The sequence below is a fragment of the Nannobrachium achirus genome (genome assembly GCF_963921795.1).
Source record: "Nannobrachium achirus genome assembly, chromosome: 18".
In the NCBI taxonomy this organism is placed as follows: domain Eukaryota; kingdom Metazoa; phylum Chordata; class Actinopteri; order Myctophiformes; family Myctophidae; genus Nannobrachium; species Nannobrachium achirus.
The window spans coordinates 5,412,751-5,439,492 of record NC_137825.1 but is presented as its reverse complement, the minus strand read 5'-3'; the positions used below and the strand labels follow the sequence as shown (position 1 = coordinate 5,439,492).

Sequence of the window (26,742 nt, the reverse complement as noted above, 5' to 3'; positions counted from 1 at the left end):
TTCCAGCCAATAGGGATGAGCTGTAATTGATTAAGCCCCGCCCCCTCTATAACAGGAAGTGCCCTTCACCAAACAGGAAGTGCCTCTACAACTCATGAACCGTTTGTCGTACAGACTCGCGACTGGTGTCATAGATTTTTTTTTTCTCAAAAAAAATTATTTTTTCTCAAAAAAAATTTTTTCTCAAATTTTTTTTTTCTCTTTTTCTATATTTTTTTTTCTCAAAAAATGTTTTTCTCAAAAATATTTTTTGCCAAACAGGAAGTGCCCCTCACCAAACAGGAAGTGACCCTTTTTCTCGTGAACCGTTTGTCGTACAGACATGTGGGTGGTGTCATATGAAGAACAATAATGTTAAAGCTTATGCAAAAAATGCTAATGTTAAAAAATATAACGCTAATGCTAACACCAACCGCTACACAAGGTTGCACAGACTTAGCGAGCTGCAGGCACACTTAAAAATTCTTAGAAATGTTCTTTTCTAGTTTTGATTATGAATTAAATTATAAATGTGGTTTATATGCTTATAGATTATCTGCATTTCAAAAGCAAAATATAGAAAATCCACACAAATTATTAGAACAATGACTGCCACAATAGCCTATCAAAATCATTTGGAAAATCAACCAAAAAGTATAAAAATCATCCCAATTTAATTTGGTATATGGCCATTTCCGGTTTAAAACGGCCATTTTGAATTTAGAAAATGTCAGAAATGGATTCAGCATCCTCAATAACCCCCAAAACCACTCCAATATTGTTCAAATCGGCCTATCAGTTTTTGACATATTTTCCATTATTATAGGTGATTATGCTAATTTAATCTAATTATGCTAATTATGAAAATTGCCCAACATATGCAAGTTAGCATCCGGCAGTTTCTAACTGCTGGGGACCCATACTCAACATTTCTAACATAAAACTTTAGGGTACTCAAAATGTCCGGGTTCACTTTCTGGCTACTAGACTATTTAGGGGTCATCCCCTTAAAAAAAAACAATTATTACCTTATTCACACGCAAGGAAGGACATGGTGTTAAACAGCAACAAGGCTCTGGTAGTATGGTACTCCTGGTTTACTCTGGGATGGGGTGCAACTCCCTGCGGCGCCCTGCTGACTTATTCACCTTTGTTTACCTGGGTGACATAAACCTGTATAAAAACTTGCGTTACTTACTAGGAACTAAGTTAACTCAGTAACTTGCAGTATGGTGGAGACGCTGTTACTTAAATACAGAGTGATATCATGAAGACATTATACCATGATTTAGTGAATGTAACCTTCACCCCCAAAATGACTTTTATATATATTTTTCTAGTATTATAGTGATATAATAGTAATTCTATTAATATAATTGTAATCTAGTATAAGTATTTACCACTGTTTGTGGTCACATGTTCAGATACTGGATTCTGATTGGCTTAAAAACAGTGGTAAATCGGTCAACAACCTTGAGTTGGCTCATGGACCCCACCCACTGTTTTCTTTCATATATGGTAGAAGTGGTAGCAATTTACCATTCGAGGGTTGTGCCACAAGCCTCTCATGATAAATAGCTTACATCTAGTATAATCTAATAGTAATATAATAGCAATAGTAATCTATTATAGTGTCATAAACAGAGACAAAGTGAACCATGACACTTTAACAATGACAGACTTATTACCTTAAAAACACTTTTAAAGGGCACTGAACTATAAGCCTTTACAAATTACACACTTAGCATAAGTTTCATCAGTACCACCTTCATTGTGTTACATTGTGTAGTCAGTACCAGTTTCATCCTACGTTTTTATCTTCCCTGTCAGATTACATTTTGTTCAGAGCAGATTGATTGAAGAATTTATTAGAAGTCTGCATACTTTGTATGTGCCTTTTCAAACACCAGGACCATTGCAAGATGCTGTACTCTGTCAGCTACCGTGAGCCACCCCACGCTTATATAGTTATATGTAGTAGACACCTGACAAGACCATTGATGTTAAACATTGTTAGATTTGTAAATGTGATGCATAGTGTATGTAACCTTGTTATAGTCCGACCGGGGAGACACATTTTCTAATGTGTCCCCATTTGAAATGATAGTACCATAGTTTCATCGTTTAGTCAGTACCATAGTGTGACCTTACCTTAGCGATAGTTGGGCCCATTATTTTCTAATGTGGCCCACTTTGAAAAAGGTCTGGACACCACTGATATAGTCAGTACCACAGTTGCGTCAGTCAGTACTTTGAAAACCTTTTAGACACCCCTGACAGTCAGTAACATAGTTTTGTAGTCAGTACCAGTTTCATTGTATTTCATAGTTTCAGTACCATATACCAGAAGTATATAATAGTATCAGTTTTGACCTTGCCGTCAGGTTACATTGTGTTTCGTTCAGAGCAGACGCCTGACAAAAGAGTATTGATATTGATGTGTGACCTTACCTTAGCGACAGTTGGGCCCACTTTTAAAACAGTTTAGACACCCCTGATATAGTCAGTACCATAGTTTCAATTATGTTCTAATGTGGCCCCCTTTGAAAACAGTCTGGACACCCCTGATAAGAGTCAGTACCATAGTTTCCTCACATAGTCAGCATCACAGTTTCCTCACATAGTCAGCACCATAGTACCACAGTTTCCTCACATAGTCAACACCATAGTACCACAGTTTCCTCACATAGTCAGCACCACAGTTTCCTCACATAGTCAGCACCATAGTTTCCTCACATAGTCATACCATAGTTTCAAGTGCAATCAACCCCATACATACTTACAAAGAATACACACAATACATCAAAATTGAATGTCAAAATAAATACAAAATCAACCCCATACATAATGACATAGAATACAATAAATAACACAAAATAAATACAAAAGACAAAACGTACATTTACTGAGCAGCAAAACGCTCTTTTGAGTGGTAAGACAAAAGCTCTCTTCTGAGGTCCGTCCTGGCAAAAACCCTGCACGGCCTTGTTGGGTGCTCCTTTTTTGTATGGGGGATATATTCAAGGTCTTTTGGGTGTATGGGGGATATATTCAAGGTCTTTTGGGTGTATGGGGGATATATTCAAGGTTCACCCCTAGCTGGAGGTACAGCAGGTGGGTCTACAGTGAAGGGCTTGTCCTTTGGGGGAAGATCTCGATAGTCTGAGGTCCCAATAGTCCCGAGTAAGGTCAGGGTTTAGCATTCACCAGCGTCGGCAGGTTAGCATTGACCAGCCTCGTTCTTTGGCTCCCACCACTCTGGAGGACAGCTTCCAGTTCAACTGGGCCTGCCACCTCCAGTAAAATATAAACATGGATATTCTGTACATCAAATGAGAGGGAGTGGGTTGCTGATTTACCACTGTTTCATGGTTCCACCTCTTTGTTCCTCCAAAGGTGACAGGCAGGCATGTGGTAAACGCAGAATTATAGCAGTTACAGCCACTTATTCAAATGTCACAAAGGAAATCAGTAGATTGATTGAGCCAATCCTCAACTGTCTCACAAGAACCAAGGTAACTACAGCCACATCCCTAACTGTCACACAGGAACCAAAGTAACTACAGCCACTTGATCGACTGTCAAACAGGAACCAACGTAGCCACAGCCACATGATCACCTATAGGGTACAGCCACACATATCTGACGACTTAACACATTGATCCCCCTCCACTCCATGTTAAGAGAATGACATGATGACGATGATGATGATGATGACAGCTACGAAATTCTCTTAACATTCAATGCATCAGTCGTCAGATGTGTGGCTGTAACCACACAGGAACCAACGCAACCACAGCTACATGATTGACTGTTACACAGGAACCAATGCAGCCACAGCCACATCCCTAACCAAGGTAACTACAGCCACATGATCAACTGTCACACAGGAAATCTGAAGCTATAGCCCATGATCAACTGTCACACAGGAAATCCGAAGCTATAGCCCGTCAGCAACCGTCGCACAGTTGATGAAAACTAAAGCCCATCCTCAACTGTCACACAGATAATCATATGCTAAAGCCCATCCTCAACTGTCACACAGAAAATCAGTAGCTATAGCCCATCCTTAACTGTCACACAGGAACCAAGGTAACTACAGCCACAACCTCAACTGTCACACAGGAACCAAGGTAACTACAGCCAAAACCTCAACAGTAACACAGGAACCAAGGTAACTACAGCCAAAACCTCAACAGTAACACAGGAACCAAGGTAACTACAGCCAAAACCTCAACTGTCACACAGGAACCAAGGCAACTACAGCCACAACCTCAACTGTCACACAGGATCTCAGAAGCTAAAGCCCATCATCAACTGTCACACAGGAATCGGTATCGGTGGATTCTCAAAATCAAAGATCGAGAGCAAAAAACATGATCGGGACATCCCTAGTTAATATGTTTCCCACTCTCAATCACAGGGTGAGAGACCAGAGTTGTTCATATTTTTCACTCCTCACCTTCGCCTCGTGCCACAACCCTGAAACAGTGGTAAATCAGCCAACAACCCACTCCCTCTCATGGTAAATGGCTGACATAAAATTAAAGATCCTGGGTTCTGAAGATCAGTGTGCGGAACCTCCCTTCCCTGGAGCTCCTGGCACAACGTGGACAGCGCTGGAAAGCCTGTTCCTGCTGGAACCCTCCCGGTCCGGTCCATACTGGAGGTCCACGCCTCACACATGAGCTCCGAAGTTGCAGAACCTTTCAACTGACTTCCCTCCACCAGGCTTCACCAATGCTCCCCTCGTGTCAAACTGTAAAAACATGTGGATATGAAATTATTTCATTTTTTTCAGATTGTCTTCAAAACCCCCAAAATTACATAAACCCCCAAAATTACAAAAGACGTACGTAAGGCGTCAAAACATAGATTTTAAGTGTTAAATTTCCGATAGTGCCATCTTTTGGTATGTTGCATAGCTCGTCGAGACGAACGTGTGTGTGTGTGACACATTGCTGTGTGACCCCTGGAACCCTACTTTTTTTCGACAAATGCTAATGCTAACAAATGCTTATGCTAACAACTGCTTGATTTTTCAAAGTGCGATAACTCGGAAACCAATAGGTTTTAAGCGCCCCTCTTTTAGTATGTTGTATAGCTCTTCGAGACGAACGCGTGGATATGAAATGTATTCCTTTTTTTCAGATTGACTTCAAAACCCCCAAAATTACATAAGACTATAGTAAGGCGTCAAAACATAGATTTTAAGTCCAAAATTTCGGATAGTTCCAATCTTTTGGTATGTTGTATAGCTCGTCGAGACGAACGTCTGTATGTGTGACACATTGCTGTGTGACCCCTGGAACCCTACTTTTTTTCGACAAATGATAATGCTAACAAATGCTTATGCTAACAACTGCTAGATTTTTCAAAGTGCGATAACTCGGAAACCAATAGGTTTTAAGCGCCCCTCTTTTAGTATGTTGTATAGCTCTTCAAGACGAACGCGTGGATATGAAATGTATTCCTTTTTTTCAGATTGACTTCAAAACCCCCAAAATTACATAAGACTATAGTAAGGCGTCAAAACATAGATTTTAAGTCCAAAATTTCCGATAGTTCCAATCTTTTGGTATGTTGTATAGCTCGTCGAGACGAACGTGTGTATGTGTGACACATTGCTGTGTGACCCCTGGAACCCTACTTTTTTTCGACATATGCTAATGCTAACAAATGCTTATGCTAACAACTGCTAGATTTTTCAAAGTGCGATAACTCGGAAACCAATAGGTTTTAAGCGCCCCTCTTTTAGTATGTTGTATAGCTCTTCAAGACGAACGCGTGGATATGAAATGTATTCATTTTTTTCAGATTGACTTCAAAACCCCCAAAATTACATAAGACAAGGCATCAAATCATAGATTTTAAGTCAAAAATTTCCGATAGTGCCAATCTTTTGGTATGTTGTATAGCTCATCGAGACGAACGTGTGTATGTGTGACACATTGCTGTGTGACCCCTGGAACCCTACTTTTTTTCGACAAATGATAATGCTAACAAATGCTTATGCTAACAACTGCTAGATTTTTCAAAGTGCGATAACTCGGAAACCAATAGGTTTTAAGCGCCCCTCTTTTAGTATGTTGTATAGCTCTTCGAGACGAACGCATGGATATGAAATTTATTCCTTTTTTTCAGATTGACTTCAAAACCCCCAAAATTACATAAGACTATATAGTAAGGCGTCAAAACATAGATTTTAAGTCCAAAATTTCCGATAGTGCCAATCTTTTGGTATGGTGTATAGCTCGTCGAGACGAACGTGTGTATGTGTGACACATTGCTGTGTGACCCCTGGAACCCTACTTTTTTCGACAAATGCTAATGCTAACAAATGCTTATGCTAACAACTGCTAGATTTTCAAAGTGCGATAACTCAGAAACCAATGGGTTTTAAGCGCCCCTCTTCTAGTATGTTGTATAGCTCTTCGAGACGAACGCGTGGATATGACATTTATTCATTTTTTTCAGATTGACTTCAAAACCCCCAAAATTACATAAGATACATAAGAAATTACGTAAGGCGTCAAAACATAGATTTTAAGTCCAAAATTTCCGATAGTGCCAATCTTTTGGTATGTTGTATAGCTCATCGAGACGAACGTGTGTATGTGTGACACATTGCTGTGTGACCCCTGGAACCCCACTTTTTTTTCGACAAATGCTAATGCTAACAAATGCTTATGCTAACAACTGCTAGATTTTTCAAAGTGCGATAACTCGGAAACCAATAGGTTTTAAGCGCCCTCTTTTAGTATGTTGTATAGCTCTTCGAAACTAACGCGTGGATATGAAATGTATTCCTTTTTTTCAGATTGACTTCAAACCCCCCAAAATTACATAAGACTATATAGTAAGGCGTCAAAACATAGATTTTAAGTCCAAAATTTCCGATAGTTCCAATCTTTTGGTATGTTGTATAGCTCGTCGAGACGAACGTGTGTATGTGTGACCCATTGCTGTGTGACCCCTGGAACCCTACTTTTTTTCGACAAATGCTAATGCTAACAAATGCTTATGCTAACAACTGCTAGATTTTTCAAAGTGCGATAACTCGGAAACCAATAGGTTTTAAGCGCCCCTCTTTTAGTATGTTGTATAGCTCTTCGAGACGAACGCGTGGATATGAAATGTATTCATTTTTTTCAGATTGACTTCAAAACCCCCAAAATTACATAAGACTAACCCCTGGAACCCTACTTTTTTTTCGACAAATGCTAATGCTAACAAATGCTAATGCTAACTGCTAGATTTTCAAAGTGCGATAACTCGGAAACCAATAGGTTTTAAGCGCCCCTCTTTTAGTATGTTGTATAGCTCTTCGAGACGAACGTGTGGATATGACATTTATTTATTTTTTCAGATTGACTTCAAAACCCCCAAAATTACATAAGACTATAGTAAGGCGTCAAAACATAGATTTTAAGTCCAAAATTTCCGATAGTGCCAATCTTTTGGTATGTTGTATAGCTCATCGAGACGAACGTGTGTATGTGTGACACATTGCTGTGTGACCCCTGGAACCCTACTTTTTTTTCGACAAATGCTAATGCTAACAAATGCTTATGCTAACAACTGCTAGATTTTTCACAGTGCGATAACTCGGAAACCAATAGGTTTTAAGCGCCCCTCTTTTAGTATGTTGTATAGCTCTTCGAAATGAACGCGTGGATATGAAATGTATTCCTTTTTTTCAGATTGACTTCAAAACCCCCAAAATTACATAAGACTATAGTAAGGCGTTAAAACATAGATTTTAAGTCCAAAATTTCGGATAGTTCCAATCTTTTGGTATGTTGTATAGCTCGTCGAGACGAACGTCTGTATGTGTGACACATTGCTGTGTGACCCCTGGAACCCTACTTTTTTTCGACAAATGCTAATGCTAACAAATGCTTATGCTAACAACTGCTAGATTTTTCAAAGTGCGATAACTCGGAAACCAATAGGTTTTAAGCGCACCTCTTTTAGTATGTTGTATAGCTCTTCAAGACGAACGCGTGGATATGAAATGTATTCATTTTTTTCAGATTGACTTCAAAACCCCCAAAATTTCATAAGACTATAGTAAGGCGTCAAAACATAGATTTTAAGTCCAAAATTTCCGATAGTGCCAATCTTTTGGTATGTTGTATAGCTCATCGAGACGAACGTGTGTATGTGTGACACATTGCTGTGTGACCCCTGGAACCCTACTTTTTTTCGACAAATGCTAATGCTAACAAATGCTTATGCTAACAACTGCTAGATTTTTCAAAGTGCGATAACTCGGAAACCAATAGGTTTTAAGCGCCCCTCTTTTAGTATGTTGTATAGCTCTTCGAGACGAACGCGTGGATATGAAATGTATTCCTTTTTTTCAGATTGACTTCAAAACCCCCAAAATTACATAAGACTATAGTAAGGCGTCAAAACATAGATTTTAAGTCCAAAATTTGGTATGTTGTATAGCTCGTCGAGACGAACGTGTGTATGTGTGACACATTGCTGTGTGACCCCTGGAACCCTACTTTTTTTTCGACAAATGCTAATGCTAACAAATGCTAATGCTAACTGCTAGATTTTCAAAGTGCGATAACTCGGAAACCAATAGGTTTTAAGCGCCCCTCTTTTAGTATGTTGTATAGCTCTTCGAGACGAACGCGTACTGTACTGTACTGAACTGTACTGTACTGTACTGTATGGGGCATTGATGAAAAGGTTCGTTACACAAGTCGACTGCCACCAGAGAAATTTGAAAGTCGAAGTAAAAAAAAGAAAAAAAAAAAAACGTTCTATTGTGAAAATAGCAGATCTACATTCTCACAACGCCTCGCATTGTAGATCGTCTATTTTCACAATTTCTGACTCAATATATTTGACAATTTGGACAATGTTTCATTTACCATTTTAGAGGTATTAAAAAGTCCTTAAATTGGCACTTTAGAAATGTGCAGATACCCTCTATAGAGTCTGTACACTTAAACCTTATGTTGGTTTGTTTAGAGTTGAGTGAGAAAACAATGTTTCACATTAAGTTAATCATCTGGGGACCCCTGAAATAATTGGGGGGTCGTGTGTGATGAGATGACGTCATCAAACAACAAAGCCGACTTCAACTCAACCATTTACTGAGTCGAATCGACTTGCAAAAATCACAAGCCGTTACTGCCCTAGTACTGTACTGTACTGTACTGTACTGTACTGCACTGCCCTAGTACTGTACTGTACTGTACTGTACTGTACTGTACTGTAATGTAATGTACTGTACTGTACTGTACTGTACTGTATATGGAGATGTGCTCTTAGAGTCTAACAGTCTTACTTGTCGCCCTTAGGCGTCTTACTGGTATTGGGACAGTTTTGTCCCCCCCCCCCCCCCCCCCCCCATGTGGGACACCATAAAGGTTTAGTGATAGAACTCCATGAGTAAACAAGCTACCTTTACACTATTGGTATTGCTCAATTCAGTGGAACAACATACTGTATGTGTTGATATGGAAATCCATGTCACAGCCACTACAAAGTAAAGATGGGCTGCTAACAAACTAAACACCAAAACATACGCAAATTGTTGGCTAAGGAATGCGACAAAAACTCAAGACTCCATGGGGTGAGTAATCGACAGAAAAAAAGTCATTTAGGGTCTGAACTACAGATTTAATAAATACGGCTCATTAAAACAACCATATCAATTACACTCCTATGTTTATTACAATAATCATGTAGGTGGACGAGTGAGTGCATGTGAACCAGTGACCACGTTAAAAGACACTATGTGGCTGCATGACAATGTGGGCCTTAGAGGGTTAAAAGACACTATGTGGCTGCATGACAATGTGGGCCTTAGAGGGTTAAAAGACACTATGTGGCTGCATGACAATGTGGGCCTTAGAGGGTTAAAAGACACTATGTGGCTGCATGACAATGTGGGCCTTAGAGGGTTAAAAGACACTATGTGGCTGCATCACAATGTGGGCCTTAGAGGGTTAAAAGACACTATGTGGCTGCATGACAATGTGGGCCTTAGAGGGTTAAAAGACACTATGTGGCTGCATGACAATGTGGGCCTTAGAGGGTTAAAAGACACTATGTGGCTGCATGACAATGTGGGCCTTAGAGGGTTAAAAGACACTATGTGGCTGCATGACAATGTGGGCCTTAGAGGGTTAAAAGACACTATGTGGCTGCATGACAATGTGGGCCTTAGAGGGTTAAAAGACACTATGTGGCTGCATGACAATGTGGGCCTTAGAGGGTTAAAAGACACTATGTGGCTGCATGACAATGTGGGCCTTAGAGGGTTAAAAGACACTATGTGGCTGCATCACAATGTGGGCCTTAGAGGGTTAAAAGACACTATGTGGCTGCATGACAATGTGGGCCTTAGAGGGTTAAAAGACACTATGTGGCTGCATGACAATGTGGGCCTTAGAGGGTTAAAAGACACTATGTGGCTGCATGACAATGTGGGCTTGAGAGTTTTGAGAGTTTGAGTCAGACAGTTTCAATGTGTGTAGTTTTTTAATGAATGCGATTGAGGAATGACCTGCCTTTCATGGCGTCAGCAGAAGAAGATCCGCACCCTGACCCTCCAGCATCTGTCGGATCACCATTGTAGCTCATGAAACAGAAAACAAAGTAGTACCAGTTAGAATGACATGGACAGAGCTAAAGTGAAAGTAAATGCAAGTTAGCCTCGTCAAAGTAAAGAACACAAGCCACCCCTGTATCGATACTTCTAACTCATGCCATCTGGGCCAAGATACAGATCCTTGAAGGGGAAAAAGGTTGGCTTTAGCAGGAGTTTTCTATTGTGATAGAAATGAGGCAGGGACAACGGCCTCCATTTAACCTGACACACAGTTACTACACTGTGTGAGGAGGACACAATGAACTCACAGTGGACTGCTACCTTCAGGACTTTGAGACTGAACTCACACTGACTGGTACCTCCAAGACATTGAGTGCAACTCTGTATGGCCACCAGGCTTGGTAGAGTAAAACCTCGTTCCATGACCAAAACACTCTAGTGCATATAGAGACCACTCTAGTGCGTTGCATGGCCGTCAGGACTGTAGAGTAAAAACTCGCTCACCGCCAAACCACTCTAGTGCTTTACATGGCCGTCAGGATTGAGGTAGCAGTCCACTGTGAGTTTAGTTGTGTCCTACTCACACAGTGACAGGGTAGACAGGGTGGAAAAGGGGTTGCTTTAGAATCATAGGATGGAGAAAGAGATTTCAACTGATTTCTTATTTGTGGGAAAATGTTTACATTGACCTAAACCAGCGATTCTCAAACTATGGGTCCTGACCCAAAGTGGGGTCACAGGGTGGTGCCTTTGGGGTTGCACATTGGCAACCAAAACAATTATGGAAATATTTTAATCAAGAAACGTTTAAAAAAGTGAGGTTGTTGCGACCAGAGTGATGCGAACGGAGTGACACTCCTCTCCCTCGAACGCACACACGCGCACACACACACACACACACACACACACACACACACACACACACACACACACACACACACACACACACACACACACACACACACACACACACACACACACACACACACACACACACACACACACACACACACACACACACACACACACACACACACAGAGCTCTGCCCCCAACAACAGAAGCAGTGCAGTTTTCCTCCTCCGAGGAAAGACTGGGGTCTTCGTTATTTTAATTTTTTTAGGGTGAGAGCTGTTTTGGTGTCTTAGCCGGGAGCCTTGACCGCTCAGAGGGTCCCCAGGCAGAGACAGCTTTGGCTATTCTTAGAAACCTTGGTGCGGTCTCCCGTTTGTCGGGATCTCTCAGGATATTACTCCAGCTCCTCTTGGCATTGCCCCCCCGGGGTCCCAGGGGGGCTCACACCGCAGAGCGTCCCTTCCCTTCTCCGTACGCAAGCCGCTCCCAGGTGTGACGGGCCGAGGAATTACCCTGTTACCGCCACATACACTGGGGTTTTCCGTCAATTCCTTCAATTCACCCGAGGGTGAGAGTCTGTGGGTTGGGGCTGACTCGTGATGGTTATTCGAACCGGGCGACAGGATTGACTTACTGACTGCTAGGGGCACACAGAAAAAAAAAAGGTTCCAACTGGAACCAAAAATGGTTCTTCAGAGCGATTCCATAGAAGAACCATTTTTGGTTCCACAAAGAACCTTTTTCACCAAGGTTCTTTAAAGAACCATTTATTCGAATGGTTCGATAAAGAACCATTAAAGGTGCTTCAAAGAACCATTAAAAAATGGTTCTTTGAGGAACCATTTCTGGTTCCTCAAAGAACCATTTCAAAAAAAGGTTCTCTGAAGAACCTTTTGGAAAATGAACTTTATAATGGTTCTTCAGCTAAAAAAAATGGTTCTTCAGCTAAAAAATGTTTTTTCAGCTAAAAAAGTGGTTCTTAGGGTAATAAATGTTTCACTACACTTTAAAATATATCAGATTTGTAGGAAAAGATGAACACGAGATTAGTTATAAGTCTTTGAATTTAATCAAAATTCAACATCAGTACAACAGTCTCAAAACATTTAAATCTCTTAAGTGCTGTGCAAGTAAAAAAGAAGAATACAAAGCAAGTCCACCTCATACAGGCTCCAGCCGCATACTTGACAGAGTTCAAAACAATGTGTTTACTCTGCCAGAGCTTCTCATCAACAGCAATGGGTACCTCCAAGTTCTTAAAATGAGCCTGCAAGTTCACTGGAAGTTCTTGAAGGGACAAGTCACTGACTGTTGGTTGTGCATCATCTTTGATGAGATTTCCAATCCCAACACTGCTGAAGCAGTGCGCGCTACATAGCTCTTGAAGTCGACGTGGGACTGCCGTCCTGCCTGGGCGACATCCACGTAGCCGGCGTCGTTCACGTCCCCGCTCGTGCCGTGGCCAGTTTCGTTGGCGCCGTAAGCAGCGTCACAACTAGTGCAGCTGCTGTTTGCCGTGTGGTGATGGTGGTGGGGAATGCTGAGGTACAGGGCACCCAAGCTGCTGCAGGAGAAGCCAGCCGGGTGCACATCCTCCTAGGAGCCATGGGAGGACTTGATGAGTGGACGACTGGGACAGGCTGGAGCACAGGGGACACTGTTGTACGCGTTCTGAAGAAGGGGGAGGTTCAGTTAGTCACATTTAAGATAGTTAAAGGGGAACTCCACCACTTTTCAACCTGTGTTCATATAATTGGTATAATCTGATTTTCTCAGAGGAGGGCTGTGGGCAGGTCAGAAACCCATAGTCTTGTGACATCATCGATTGCCAATCCAGCTTATAGAAACTGCAGGCTTTCTATTCCTGAAAAGTTGCAATTTTAAAGTGGAAGCCATTGTTCTCGCGATAATAAAAATCTAAATATTTTTTTCAAAAATATTGATTTAATTTTTTTTTTTGGAAAATGATGTCACAAGACGATGGATTCTGAACTTCCCACAGATCTCCTAGGAGACTTGGACCGAGTAGAAAAAAATTGTGATATTTTATCATGAACATTAGTGAGGACCTATTATATGAAGACGGGTTGAAAAGTGGTGAACTACTCCTTTAAGTCTATCCTTTTCATATAAAATGGAAATGGTTAGCGGTAGGTTTGTGTGGATGATAGACGATAGGAATAACAGCACCTCCTAGTCTTTTACTGTTCTAAATGTTCACTTTCTCTTTCTGGGGCCAAAAAGATGTATGTGTGCAAGCACAATTAGTGCATTTATTATCCTGTTAGTGTTTACACTTAGAATTACAATTGAGGAAACAGATTGCTCCAATCTGATTTCAATGCATCTAGTGCAGTTTCTCAGCCCTTTTGGGGTCTGTGTCCCATATCCAACATCCAATGTCATGATACAAATACTTTATATGATTCTGAAATTTTTACTTTTATGCCAATACCTTTTGTATACAGAACGTTGTAGTCGAGGTTGTTTTGTCTGATATCCTCCCAGCTCTCGTGCTCAGCAGGGACGACTGCCTTTCTGGTTCCATACGGTCACTGCTACCAATACTGCTGCAACACACACATGCACACACACAATTATTGTGGGTAAAAGACAGTATGTGCAAAAGGATGATGCCTGCATGATGCTGGGGATAAACCAGAATAACAGCAGTTCAAAACCAAAGATGAGGATATATCCAAGTACCTGGCTTTAATCTTTTACTGAAGAACTGGTGGTGCTGTGTTCAGAGCTATATATAGTCGATAGCGTAGCCTACTGAATGTGAGGGCCTTTGCTACTAGTTACTAGCAGAACCTCTAGTTTGGTTGCATTTGCAATACTGAGTAATTTCAGTGCGGACACAGTGACCCCTTCCTCCACTTACCATAGAATAGCAGCAGACACATGCTGATGGCGGTGGCCTGTCCCAGCTTACAGTGCTGACCTCAGAACCCTTCCTGGCAGCGGCAGCTACTCTTGAAATGATTTAAAAAAAGAAAAAGTGCTGCATTCATTCTTTTAAAATGTAAATTAAATTGACTTCAGAATTGTATATACTGTTACCTTTTAAGTCATCTTATACTGCATAAACCTTAATTACCACTTTTGATGATGATGACCCACTTCTCAACCCATCTTCATTAATGCTCGCAATTGTGTCTCTACTCTGTGTCTCATAGGAGGGCTGTGGGCAGTTCAGAAATCCATCTACCAATGACATCGTTTGGAAGATTCTTTTTTAAATATTTTAAATATTTTTATTATAGTGAAAACAATGGCTTCCATTATAACATTGCAACTTTTCAAGAATAGAAAGCCTAGTTTCTATTTGTTTTGATTCCCCATCGATGATGTCACTGGTAGACGCCGGAGTTCTATGAATTTTGCTATTTTATCATGAACATTAGTGAGGACCAATTAAATGAAGATAGGTTGAAAAGTGGTGAAGTTTAATGTACAGTAGGGTCAACAAAATGTTTATATTTAACATTAGTCCAATACTTGTCAAACATCGATTTCACCATTGATATAAAACATAGGCCTACATAAATTATAATCTAAAAACACAGAATTTTCCATATTACTGACATTTAATTATTTTGTGCCATTATCTTGTGTGGATGTGTCATTGCACACATGCAATTGTCACACACACACACACACGCGCGCACACACGCACATTCCACAGGATAACTTACTTTGCTTTCTCACAGCCCATCTTGTCTTCATTTGCTGCCAGCAAATCCTTTCACACGTTCTGGATACAGAGAAATACAGAGCTCAACTGAGTCAATTTCCCCCTCTTTTTTAAACACATTGACCTGTCATTTAAAGTTGTACTATGTAACTTTTTTTATAAAACAAATCTTAAAATTCTCCTAACTATTAAATCACAAAAGTTTTAGAAGATCCGCGCCGTGAATTTCAGCCTGTAAAGCCTTCTCTGTATGTAAACTGAGATCCTTGCCGTGGACCGGATCTCGCGCCAAAATTGCGTCATCACACTACCGGCCAATCACAGCGAGGGTTATACAACTGCCGGCCAATCACAGCGCATCTTGAAGTGGGGTCGCTATGGCAGCCATATTTGTTGTCGCACGTTTGTACCATCCCTTCTCTAGGTAATTTCGCCTACCAGGCAGGGTGAAGGAGTCCGTATCTCTGGAATTACTGAACGCACAGGAACAAGGGACCCCTTAAAAGATAGATCTCAGCGAGGTGGAGGCAGACGCGGGGGTCTGAAGGTACGAAAAACGTCCGAAAGACGCGGACGCGACCGCGGTTTGCTATAGGGCTAATGACCACTAGTTGGGCATCTTACACAGTATGGCTTTAATAACACAGACCACACATTACTCAAAATGCCTTCAACAACTTTACTAAACTTGACTTTTAAGCTAGTTTACATCAAATGTTCAACTACATGCCTTCTTAGCTTTCAGCTAACAGTCAATTGAATTAGCAGCTGCAGCTAACAGCTAATCAACAGTAATGTTGTCTCTTCCCTCTGCCCTGGCTCCAGGCTGTCACAACAAACACATGTAACTACTGCTCGTTATGATGGCAGTGGAACATTCTAACGTCAACTAAAACATGTTCAAAGTCGAAAAAACCTTACCTTACTTCCAGAATGAAGGAAATGTTGAAGAATGGAGGTGACAAACTTAGCTAAATAAAACTCCAGTTTGTGACGCAGCTTTTATTTCCTTCTCTATCCTGAGAGGAGGAAAAAGTGGGCGGGGCCGCTTGGTGTGTGTGTGTGTGTGTGTGTGTGTGTGTGTGTGTGTGTGTGTGTGTGTGTGTGTGTGTGTGTGTGTGTGTGTGTGTGTGTGTGTGTGTGTGTGTGCGTGCGTGCGTGCGTGCAGAGAGAGAGAGAGAGAGAGAGAGAGAGAGAGAGAGAGAGAGAGAATAACATGTAATGTCACCTAGTTTGGTCATGATTCAAGGCCTATTTGAAAAATTATGTTATATATGATATACAATTATATTAGCCTACATATTTAATAAATAGCCTAAACATTTTTGGTGTTTTTCAAATATGTTTTGACAGAATAAGATGTTTTATGGTCATGATTCACCAGGACTGGATGTCTTGGTTCCAGGTTTATAATAATTTATATGCATATTTTCAGAAATCTTTATGACAGCAAAATGCCTGCCACTGCTGTGCCCCACATAATATGGTTTGGGCATGCTCACACTTATGTTGCCAACTGATATGCCCATATATGGAGATCTCTGTATCTGTCAGTCCCTTTTATATCCCTGATGTCATCAGTATATATCCATATATGGGCATGCTACCTTTTGTACCCATAGGCTATATGGAGCAGACTGATTTGTTTGCACCTGATGCCATGACAACACATTTAGGTTAGATAGTAGATACACTTCATATTTGGGTGTAGTTCCATGGTTATGGCTGAGTCAGTGACATCAGAGATAAGCCTGCCGGCTGGCTAAAAGGTCCTCCTTTAAAACAATTTTAATATAGGATATAGTTTTTTATAAATCTTTCCATCTCTGCATCTGCAATTGTAATTGTTTTAATATGTAGGTTATATTTTACATTTGCAAAATACATACTGTAACCTCCATAAAGGCCTAAGAACCTTTTAAATCCCAAAGAACCATATGAGGAATCTGAAGAACCATTTGCTAAATAAAATGGTTCTTTAGTAGGCGATGGTTCTTCAAAGAACCATATAGCCTTTTAAAGAACCATTTAAGAACCATTATTTTTCTGTGTGTACCATCGTGGCTTGGGGGAGTTGGTCCCTGAGACAACTCCCCCACAGTAAGATAGCCAAGCTATAGACAATCCCTCAGATATGGCCATAGGTCCCCGTACAACCCGAAGGTCGCAATGTTCGAGGAGAGGTTGCCCCCAGAAGGGGGTCCTCGCACGGCTGACTTGTGAACGCGGCGTCCCGTTTGGGCGGAGCCTTCGCCCTGGCCCGAGGGCTTTACGGGGAACATTAGGCCACACTCTTGCCCACCAGAGGGGGCACGGCACAAACGACGTCTGAGACCCCCCGCCTCAGGGACGGTGGACCCTAACGCAATGCGCACTTTGAATGCTTGGCACCTCGTTCCTCCCATCAGCCGTACTCCTCAGTCCCATGACCCCCATCCCAAATCCACGTAGACCGCTCCACGCGAAACAGGAGGCCAAGGGACTCTTCCTGTGCGTCACTGTTGCAAGAGGGGAACAAGAAACTTGGACGAGGAGAGGGAATGCCCGACACATGGCGCATGCCATGCGAGGGGGCCTCGCATGGCTGGCTTTGTGGATGCGGCTCCCCGTCTGACCCGGAAGTCATCAGGGGACGTTATGCCTCACTCTGCCCGCAAAGGGGTACGGCACAAACGAAACCTGAGATCCCCTGCCCCCTTCACGGGGCAGGGAGACCCTAGTTCAATGTGCACTTCGAGTGTCAGCACCTCAACCACTCCACCAGCCATACTCCTCAACACTCCAACCCCCGTCCGCTCCGCGCGAGTGGGAGGCTGGAGGGTTCCCTCCAAAAGCACCATTAACGCACGGCTTAGGACACCTAAAATGCGATGCAAGCTCCGCGCTCACATCACATGGCCCGAAAGGGCTCCAAACAAGGAAAGGCAACATCCGGCCGCACCTTTGGACTTCAGTTAGGTACTACTCTCCTGTTTTAGATTTCTATGATTATTGCATAAAAATATACTAAAGAAAAGAAAGGTTCGAGAATGTTCAAACACAATCAATATTTATTCAAGAAGGAGCCCCGAGCTGACACCACTACACCATCTGGTATAGCCTTCAACTCCCGTTCACAGGTTATACAGCCCTCTTATACACTTCAGAGGGGACTTTAAATAAATCAGAGTCGAGTTAACAAACATCCATTTAAGGCCTTTAGTCAGGAATACTTTAGACAGGACATGACATTCTGGTAACAGGTGAAGGAGTGACTCACACAGCAGTTGTTCTTAAACCCAAAATACAACACCCTGACATGACTAATCCAATGACATGACCTTCTAATTACCTTGAGGGGAAAACAAAAGTTACATTTCATAAAATTCTACGACACTCCCCCCCCCACGCGACATGTGGTCGCACCCTGGCAGTGCCCAGCCAAGGTGGGTTTGCCGACAGGGATAAGCCATCAGAGCACGGGAGGGTTCTGATTCCCCTTCATCAGAACTTCAGGCCGACCGGCCGACCAAGAAGTTGACCCCGCCCGGAGACGGGGTCGACAATCTGGGGCAGGGAGTCAGTCAAACCCCACGGACTCCGGGAATACGTTCCCGAAGTTACGAATCTGACTTGCCGACCTCCCTTACCCGCCATGTTTATGAATTGCTTTTTACCAAGTCCCCAGAGCCGTAGGAGGTGCCTACCTTTCTATGTCTATGTGTGTGTGTGTGTGTGTGTGTGTGTGTGTGTGTGTGTGTGTGTGTGTGTGTGTGTGTGTGTGTGTGTGTGTGTGTGTGTGTGTGTGTGTGTGTGTGTGTGTGTGTGTGTGTGTGTGTGTGAGTGAGTGAGTGAGTGAGTGAGTGTGTGTGTGTGTGTGTGTGTGTGTGTGTGTGTGTGTGTGTGTGTGTGTGTGTGTGTGTGTGTGTGTGTGTGTGTGTGTGTGTGTGTGTGTGTGTGTGAGTGAGTGAGTGAGTGAGTGTGTGTGTGTGTGTGTGTGTGTGTGTGTGTGTGTGTGTGTGTGTGTGTGTGTGGAGGAGGGGCTACTCAGGGTCTTACCTGTATGGATGAAACATCAGGTCACATGTCCTCTGTGGGCGGGTCCTACGGCTGGCCACACCCCTTCCACCACCATCCACACCGTCCACACTCCCTGGCTTGTCAAAAAACCCAATCTGCACAAAGTGAAAGAATATTATATTATACTGTTCTCTTTCTTTGTTCTTATAAGACCTCATCTTTATTTCAGACTCATGGGCCCATATAAAAGAAGACGGCACAGAATATACTGGTAAGAAGCCTAAGGGCGAAAAGCCGACGCGGCCCTAAAGGGCCTCCATATGTGGGCATTCCCATATGAAGTCCTGTTAGGGGAACCACACTAACAGAATCCCTTTTATGGAAGATCCCTGTCTGTAGAACCAGCCACACTGGTTAGACTGAGATGCCCCAAGGGCCGAATCATGTCTAGGGTACCAAGCCGAGGGCCACAGCATTGCAAGGGACGACGGTGGCGTTCCCGCTACTCCAGCGACAGTTCGGATATCGTCGTTGTCGGGTGAAAATCTTGTATGTCCAAAACCTTTCGTTTTGCATTTATCATTTTAAAAATGATTTAAACTAGTGAAAACAGCCGATCTACAAGCACACAACGCCTCGCAGTGCGAGTCTCTCCCCCCATTTCCCGTCAGTCTAACTGTTCTATCAATAAAGGCATAAAAGCCCCAAAACAAATCTTGAGCATTTCTATAAAAGATTTTTCACAATAGTAAAAAAGCTGGCATGTGTTCTTCACCAATCTTAGACCTTTCATGGCGCCACCATGAGGCTGATTTGAACATTTTGTAATGTAATTTCTTCCTTGGCCTTTTGCGATTGTGCATGCACAATTTCATTACAATTGCACGCTGTGTTTGATTTGAGGCATTTTGTTCGAAACGGATCAATCCTGCAAAGTTTGGAGGCCAATCTTAGCCAACCAGGATTGAATATTTAATACGGGACAGATCCGTCTTGATCATATGACTGTAGAGTAAAATCTCTACAGTCAGTAACATTAAAAAGTACATTTATTTTTATTTCCTTGAATATTATGAGAGGATTTTGAGAATTCCTGTCCTCTCTGGCTTGTAACCATCACAATGTTCATTTTTATCACAGCATTATGTCAACAAATTGACCATGCTGTGTGCAGATCTTCATTCATTATTGTTGAAGTCCAGCACAGTTTGGCCTACACAGAACCAACAGTGTCACCCACAAGCAGGGGCGTCACAAGGGGGGTAAATGTGGGACTGAGTTACTAAGGCCCAAGGTGGAGGGGCCTTAATTATTTTATACTTAAGCTACTGAAAAACAGCAGATATACAAGTCGTGAAAATGTTTGCAAATCTTTGAATGTAAGTATTTTTAAGCGAACATTTGGAACTCAAATTTTGCTTCTGGAACTAAATATTTTGAGATGGGGGTCCGTGGCCAGATACATATCATTTTAGGAGTCCTTCACATGAACGTTTGAGCACCACAGACTTAGAAACATATATATATATATATATTTTTTTTTTCTTTTCAAAAAACCTTAGAATGATTCAAAACATTTCAAAGACTTGCACACGTTTTCAAGATTTTTCAAAAATAGCAGATCTACAAGCTCACAGTGGCGCACTCGTGTCACACTGTGAGCTTGTATATCTGCTATTTTTCAATAGTTAAAGCACAAAACAATGCGTAATAATTAGGGCTGGGACTCGATTAAAAAGATTATCGAATTAATCAGAGGCCGCGCTGTGAGCTTGTATATCTGCTATTTTTCACTGGTTAAAGCATTCAATAATTCTAGGCCTAAATGGGTTAACTATTAAAAAATAGCTGAAAGCTTGTAGATCAGTTTTGTTTTTATCGTGACATTTTTGCAAATCTTCTTCTTGATGTTTTGTATATTTTCAAAGCGAACATTTGCGACTCAAATATTAGCTTCGGAAGGGGGGGGGGGGGGGGGGGGCTTGCTGGAACAACATATTTTGAGACGGGGGTCCGCGGCCAAATACATGTCATTTTGGAGGTCCTTGACATGAAAAGGTCAGCGATGAGAAGCGAAGAATGATATAGAAGACATTTATAGAATCGGGTCAAAATGTTGACTTTTTCACTATTTATGAAAAATAGCCAGTCTACAAGCTCACAGCGCAGCACTGTCTGCAATTTTCTTTATAGTTAGCATAAAGCATAACATACTGGTTAAAGTAATGATGTGTTCCAGTCTAAATAAATGGGTTAAACAACATAGGTAGGGTATAAAATACCCACTAGGAGCCCATTACTGACAGGGAATGCTTCAGAAATGCTATTTCCCCATTTGACCTGAAGTTTTGGGTGGGAGGAGTAGGACAAAGTAAGCCATTTACCATGAGAGGGAGTGGGTTTTTGGCCGATTGATTTACCACTGAAACAGTGGTAAATCAATCGGCCAACAACCCACGACCCTCGAATGGTAAATTGCTTTTCTACCACTTCTACCATATAAATGAAAGAAAACACAGTTGTAACTTGCAAGGTCATTTAGTTACAATCAACTGCACCACAACAGTGGGCGGGGTCCATGAGCCAACTCAAGGTTGTTGACTAATTTACCACTGTTTTAAGCCAATCAGAATGCAGTATCTGAACATGTGACCACAAAAATTGGTAGAAGGCTCTACATCCTCCCGGTGGGGGCTCCTCACTGGCAGGTGAGTCAGTATAGTATACAACAGCAGCAGTGTTGGGAAAATTGTAATTAATGTAATTGAATTATGTAATTTAATTTCATTTGGCTGTAATTTGCTGTATTGAATTACATTCATATTTGTGCACCGCGTCAAGTAATTTAATTTGCCCAGTTTGCCCAGGATCCAAACTACTGAAAATAGCCGATCTACAAGCTCAGTTTGCGCCGCGTTGTGAGCTTTTACGTGGGCTAATTTCATTACTACTTCTTGGGAACCAGTGCTGTGCAGTATATCCAAACGCACATTATCATTGTTGTAATCGTCAACATCATCATCATTATCATCATTATCAATACAGTACATCACATGCATGGATACAGTATAGCCTAACACAGTGTTTCTCAACCACTGTGCCTGGGGACCTTTGGTGTGCCCCTGAGAAGGGTCAAGTGTGCCCCTTGAAACTGCTTGAAAGACAAAGAGTATTGTATTTATCATTATAAAAATGATTTAAACTAGTGAAAACAGCTGATCTACAAGCACACAACGCCTTGCGGTGCGAGGCGGTGTGTGCTTGTAGATCTGCTGTTTTCGCTACTGTTGTGCGACAGCCTCGTATGATGAAGCAGGCCTTTGCTTTGCGAAGAAACGTACACATTTGAAACTTGGAGATACAAAGTTTCTTCCCGACAGTGACGATATTTACACCTCTTCTTGGGACATGAAAAGTGTGCCCATGCAGTAAAAAGGTTGAGAAACACTGGCCTAACACATGTGACAATCCATTCATTTGATTTGATTTCATATCAAGTGTAGTCTTACCACCCTCTACGTCGTCCTCAGAGGAGCCTGCAGTCATCTTGGTTCTCCATACATCTGGCCAGTGTGCTAAAAGAAGACGGCACAGCATATAAAAGACAGCAATGTATAAATGTCCAATGTAAAACCATTATCACTCCAGATACCCAATCAAGCACACACGCACACATCCCCCTATCCATAAACTTCTTTGCATTTTTTTTTTTTTTTTTGTATTTTGAAACACATTTTAAAATACTTCAAATAGCCAATTTACACCGACACATTGTGAGCTTGTAGATCAGCAACATTTTTAAAAATGTATTGACCTGAAGCATCTGCCGGTCATAACAAAAGAGTAGCCGCAAATTGCAACACTAGATTTTATTTTAATCAGGTGAATCTAGGGTTGCAATATACCTCCCTTAGGCAGCCAATGCATCAAAACAGAATTATTGCTATCTGATTGTAATAAACAACTTCAAATTCACCTATATTGGGGCTGTATGGAAAGCATGGAGTATCCTCTTTCTATCTGCAAAGTGATTGTTTCAGAAAAATCCAGTTTCTATCAAGAAATTTGGTTCAGGTTATTATTTTTTGGTGATTATTTTTTTCTAAGTGCTGGAGTTTAGAAGCGCTTGTGGGAAGTCACTCAGCGGCCCTGTGTACCACCTGGTTCTAAATGTCATAAATGCAGGAGGCAGCGGGAAGCTGCGTAATAGAAGACGAGCGCTTCCGAAGTTCAACACTTAGAAAATAAACCATGTCTGCTCGGATTTCTTGACAGAAACTAAATCATAACATGTTTTCGGTGGATTTTTCTGAAACAAACACTTTTCAGATAGAAAGAGGATTATGCAAGCTTTCCATAGAGCCGCAATATTGGTGAGTTTGACGTTGTTTAATACAATCAGATAGCAAAACAACGTTTTGATGCATTGGCTGCCTATGGGAGGTATTGCAACCCTAGATTCATCCGATTTAAAAAAAATCTAGTGTTGCAATTTGCGGCTAGTCAGTATCAGTCAAATTGTTTTCATATAAACCAAATAAGCTGAATGACCTATAACTCATAAGACATAATATGCTAAATATATGGTGCTCCCTTCCTGCTCCAATTTAATCTCTGGAATATGTATATCCATATTTTTGAGCCATGGCACGGTCTCCCCAGCGTGTTACTAGGACAACGACTGACACCGTCTCGACTTAAACTATAACACCGGGAATGTGTCTTTGTCGCTTTAGATTTTAATCACTTTAACCATTATTTTATGCTTTAACTACTGAAAAATGACAGATATACAAGCTCACAGCTGCGATCTTGTAGATAAGTAGTTTTTTTTTTAAATTGTGAAAATGTGTGCAAGTCTATTTTGACCTGATTCTAAATCAGTGGTTCTCAAACCTTTTCATGTCAAGGGCCCCCAAAATTACATGTATTTGGCCACAGACCCCCCCCCCCCCCCCCCCCCCCAGCAGAGATTTGAGTCACAAAAGCTTGCTTTGACAAACGCATTCAAATATCTTTCAAATACTTTCATGATTTAGAAAGAAATAGCAGCCGCGCTGTGAGCTTGTATATCTGCTATTTTTCAATAGCTTAAGTATAAAACAACTCTAGTTTAATGTTTCATAATGCTGCTGCCTCACTGACCAAGGCCAGCCAGCTAGCTTAGAGACTTAGCATCAAACCTCTTCATAAACATCACTACGTCTACAACAATAGTGTTGTTGCACTAAAGTAAAACAAAAAACACTAACAACATTCTCACAACGCCTGGTTGGTTTGTTATCAAGTATCTGGACTTTAAACAAGCAAATAAAGTTAAATGTTATGCCATGGTTAGCATTAGCAACAGGCTTTCACAACACACTAAACTTGACTCAATTATTTTCTTCAGAATCACAGTCATTATGGGGATATAGATTATTTGCTTCAGAATCACATTATGAGGATAAATCAACAATAAATGATCATTCTGTGTTCTTCATACCAGTAGTTGCTGCTCACAGTTTGTTCTCAGCAACATGACATGTAGGAAGTGAAACTTACAGAAAACTGGTTGCCGTCTATGAATGTATAGAGTGAAGAAGGGTATTGCGCCCTCCAGTGGGAACATCATGCAACTACATCCCATGGCCTATTGGTAGTAAAACAGGGCAGGAATTTCGTTGCCCCTCAGTTTGGTCTTGTGTTGTGCCACTCAAATTGCATGCCCTGAGGCCACTGTGGCCTTAATGACCCAGCTGACGGTATCTCCTCTGTCTTGTCATGTGGACACCAGTGTCTTTAGTTGGGATTCAGAATTCTTAACTCCCCCATTCTTTAAACCACTCCAGTGGCTTTGACTGGTGCAAGGCTGAGCATGGATCCTAAATACCACAATTTATCTATTTAATGCTGATAGTCCTTAACTCTCTGCCCCGGCATTTGGCAAAAAAGAAAAGGAAAAAAGAAAAAGGGACAACACCAAAGGTCATTTGGCCTTGCCCCTAAAATGATGAAATTCCAGGCCTGGTACTAACCCTCATATTGGTAGCCTAATAGGTCTAAACATAGCAATGATCAGAAATTCACAATATAGAGCATTAAGCATTGAAATGCAATGGCAGAATCCTCCCTCAGAGGTTACAAGTTCTACATTCCTGAATCACACATCTACATCCACCCCTCCTCTTGCTCTCCTCCTTCTCACTGTCTGACACCATATTATTATCCCTGGGTCTCTCAAAAGGCCACGGCACCTTACGGTCCAGGGGTGCCTAAGGATACTGTTATAATATTTGGAATTCACCAATAGCCTATATCAGTTTAACAACTCAGACCCTCTATCTATGACGCACGTAAAACGCACCCGAGTTGCACTGTACTCGCGTAGAAGCGCTTGTGGTAAATCACTCACCACCGGTCAGGCTGAGTATCACCTGTTTCTAAATGTCACATAATGCAGGAGGCAGCGGGACGTTGTGTTACTGAAGACGAGCGCTTCCAAACCCCAACACTTAGAAAAAGAATCACCTGAATGGAGTCTCTTGACAAGAAAGTAGCTCATAACATTTCTACGGTGGATTTATATTAAACAAACATTTTGCAGATGAAAGAGGATAGTAAGCTTTATATACACAGAATTATTACGATCGTAGGTCGCAGTTTAGTATGTGAACGGTCACAGCTTGTCCGTATCTCTGTCTATAACGCCTGACACTGTGGTTCCCCTTACACATCACTGTGACATCAAAGCTGACATCACTGAGTGTCAGAGGAACCACACTAACAGAATCCCTTTTATGCCCATAAATGGAGATCCCTGATGTCATCAATATTAAGCCCATATCTAACAGGACTTCATAAGGGAATGCCCATATATGAAGGCCACATCGACCACACTAACAGAATCCATATATGGCCAAGACAGCCCATATCTGTGTGGCTGGTTCTACAGACCGGTATCTCCATATATGGGCATAATTGGTTCTAGGCTTAAAATAATTGATATTGATATAGATATTGATATAAATAATTTTCTAAAAGGGAAAATGAACGAGAGGTTTTTAGTGGCACCAGTAAACCACACCCACTGCTATGCTCTATTGCTGCATTTCCATCACCGGCATCATCCAGTCATTTCCATCACCAGCATCATCCAGTCATTCACTATAAACAACAGTGAACAGATGTATAGTTGCTGCATACTATTACTGTAGTGAAGACAACAAGCAGGATGCAGGCCTGCGTTCAACCTTTTTTGTACAGTTTTAAAAGTATATTCAACAGACAACGTTCAACAGGGAAGAAAATCAACACAGTACTGCAGTATCGTGCCTCCTTTTAATATTCAGGATTCCATTCATTAAAGATGACGGCCAGAAACACTACGACAGTTGTCACATAGAACATGAAGAAAGCTGTGTTGATTCTTGTGGCCATTCTGGTCCAGTAACCAGGCCTGCATCCTCCATCTTCCTTGGTGCTCTTAAAGAACACATCCAGGTTCTTCTCCAGATCTCTCAACTCATCCAGGATCACCTGGAATCCACGAGATTCCCCTTTGAGATCACCGTCCTGAAATTAGATTAGACAAGGTATTGTAAAGCCTACAACATCCGTAGGCTGATATGTCTCAACCAATAACAGGAACCA

At 41.7% G+C, this 26,742-nt stretch overlaps 1 protein-coding gene and 1 long non-coding RNA gene across 2 annotated transcripts in view; one reads left to right on the top strand and one right to left on the bottom strand.

The window, feature by feature from the left end:
• lrrc59 (leucine rich repeat containing 59) overlaps positions 1–13,263 on the top strand; it is a 43,534-nt gene extending 30,271 nt beyond the window's left edge. Inside the window, exon 10 of the transcript XR_013962958.1 lies at positions 13,188–13,263. The gene's annotated coding sequence lies outside the window, so the exon portion shown is untranslated. The remainder of the gene's footprint in view (positions 1–13,187) is intronic.
• LOC308302747 lies at positions 12,454–14,379 on the bottom strand. Its single transcript, XR_013962959.1, has 3 exons — positions 14,299–14,379; positions 13,867–13,981; positions 12,454–13,082 (listed from the first exon to the last, which is right to left on the bottom strand). It is a non-coding gene; the product is annotated as an uncharacterized lncRNA (long non-coding RNA).
• Positions 14,380–26,742: the final 12,363 nt, after the last annotated feature.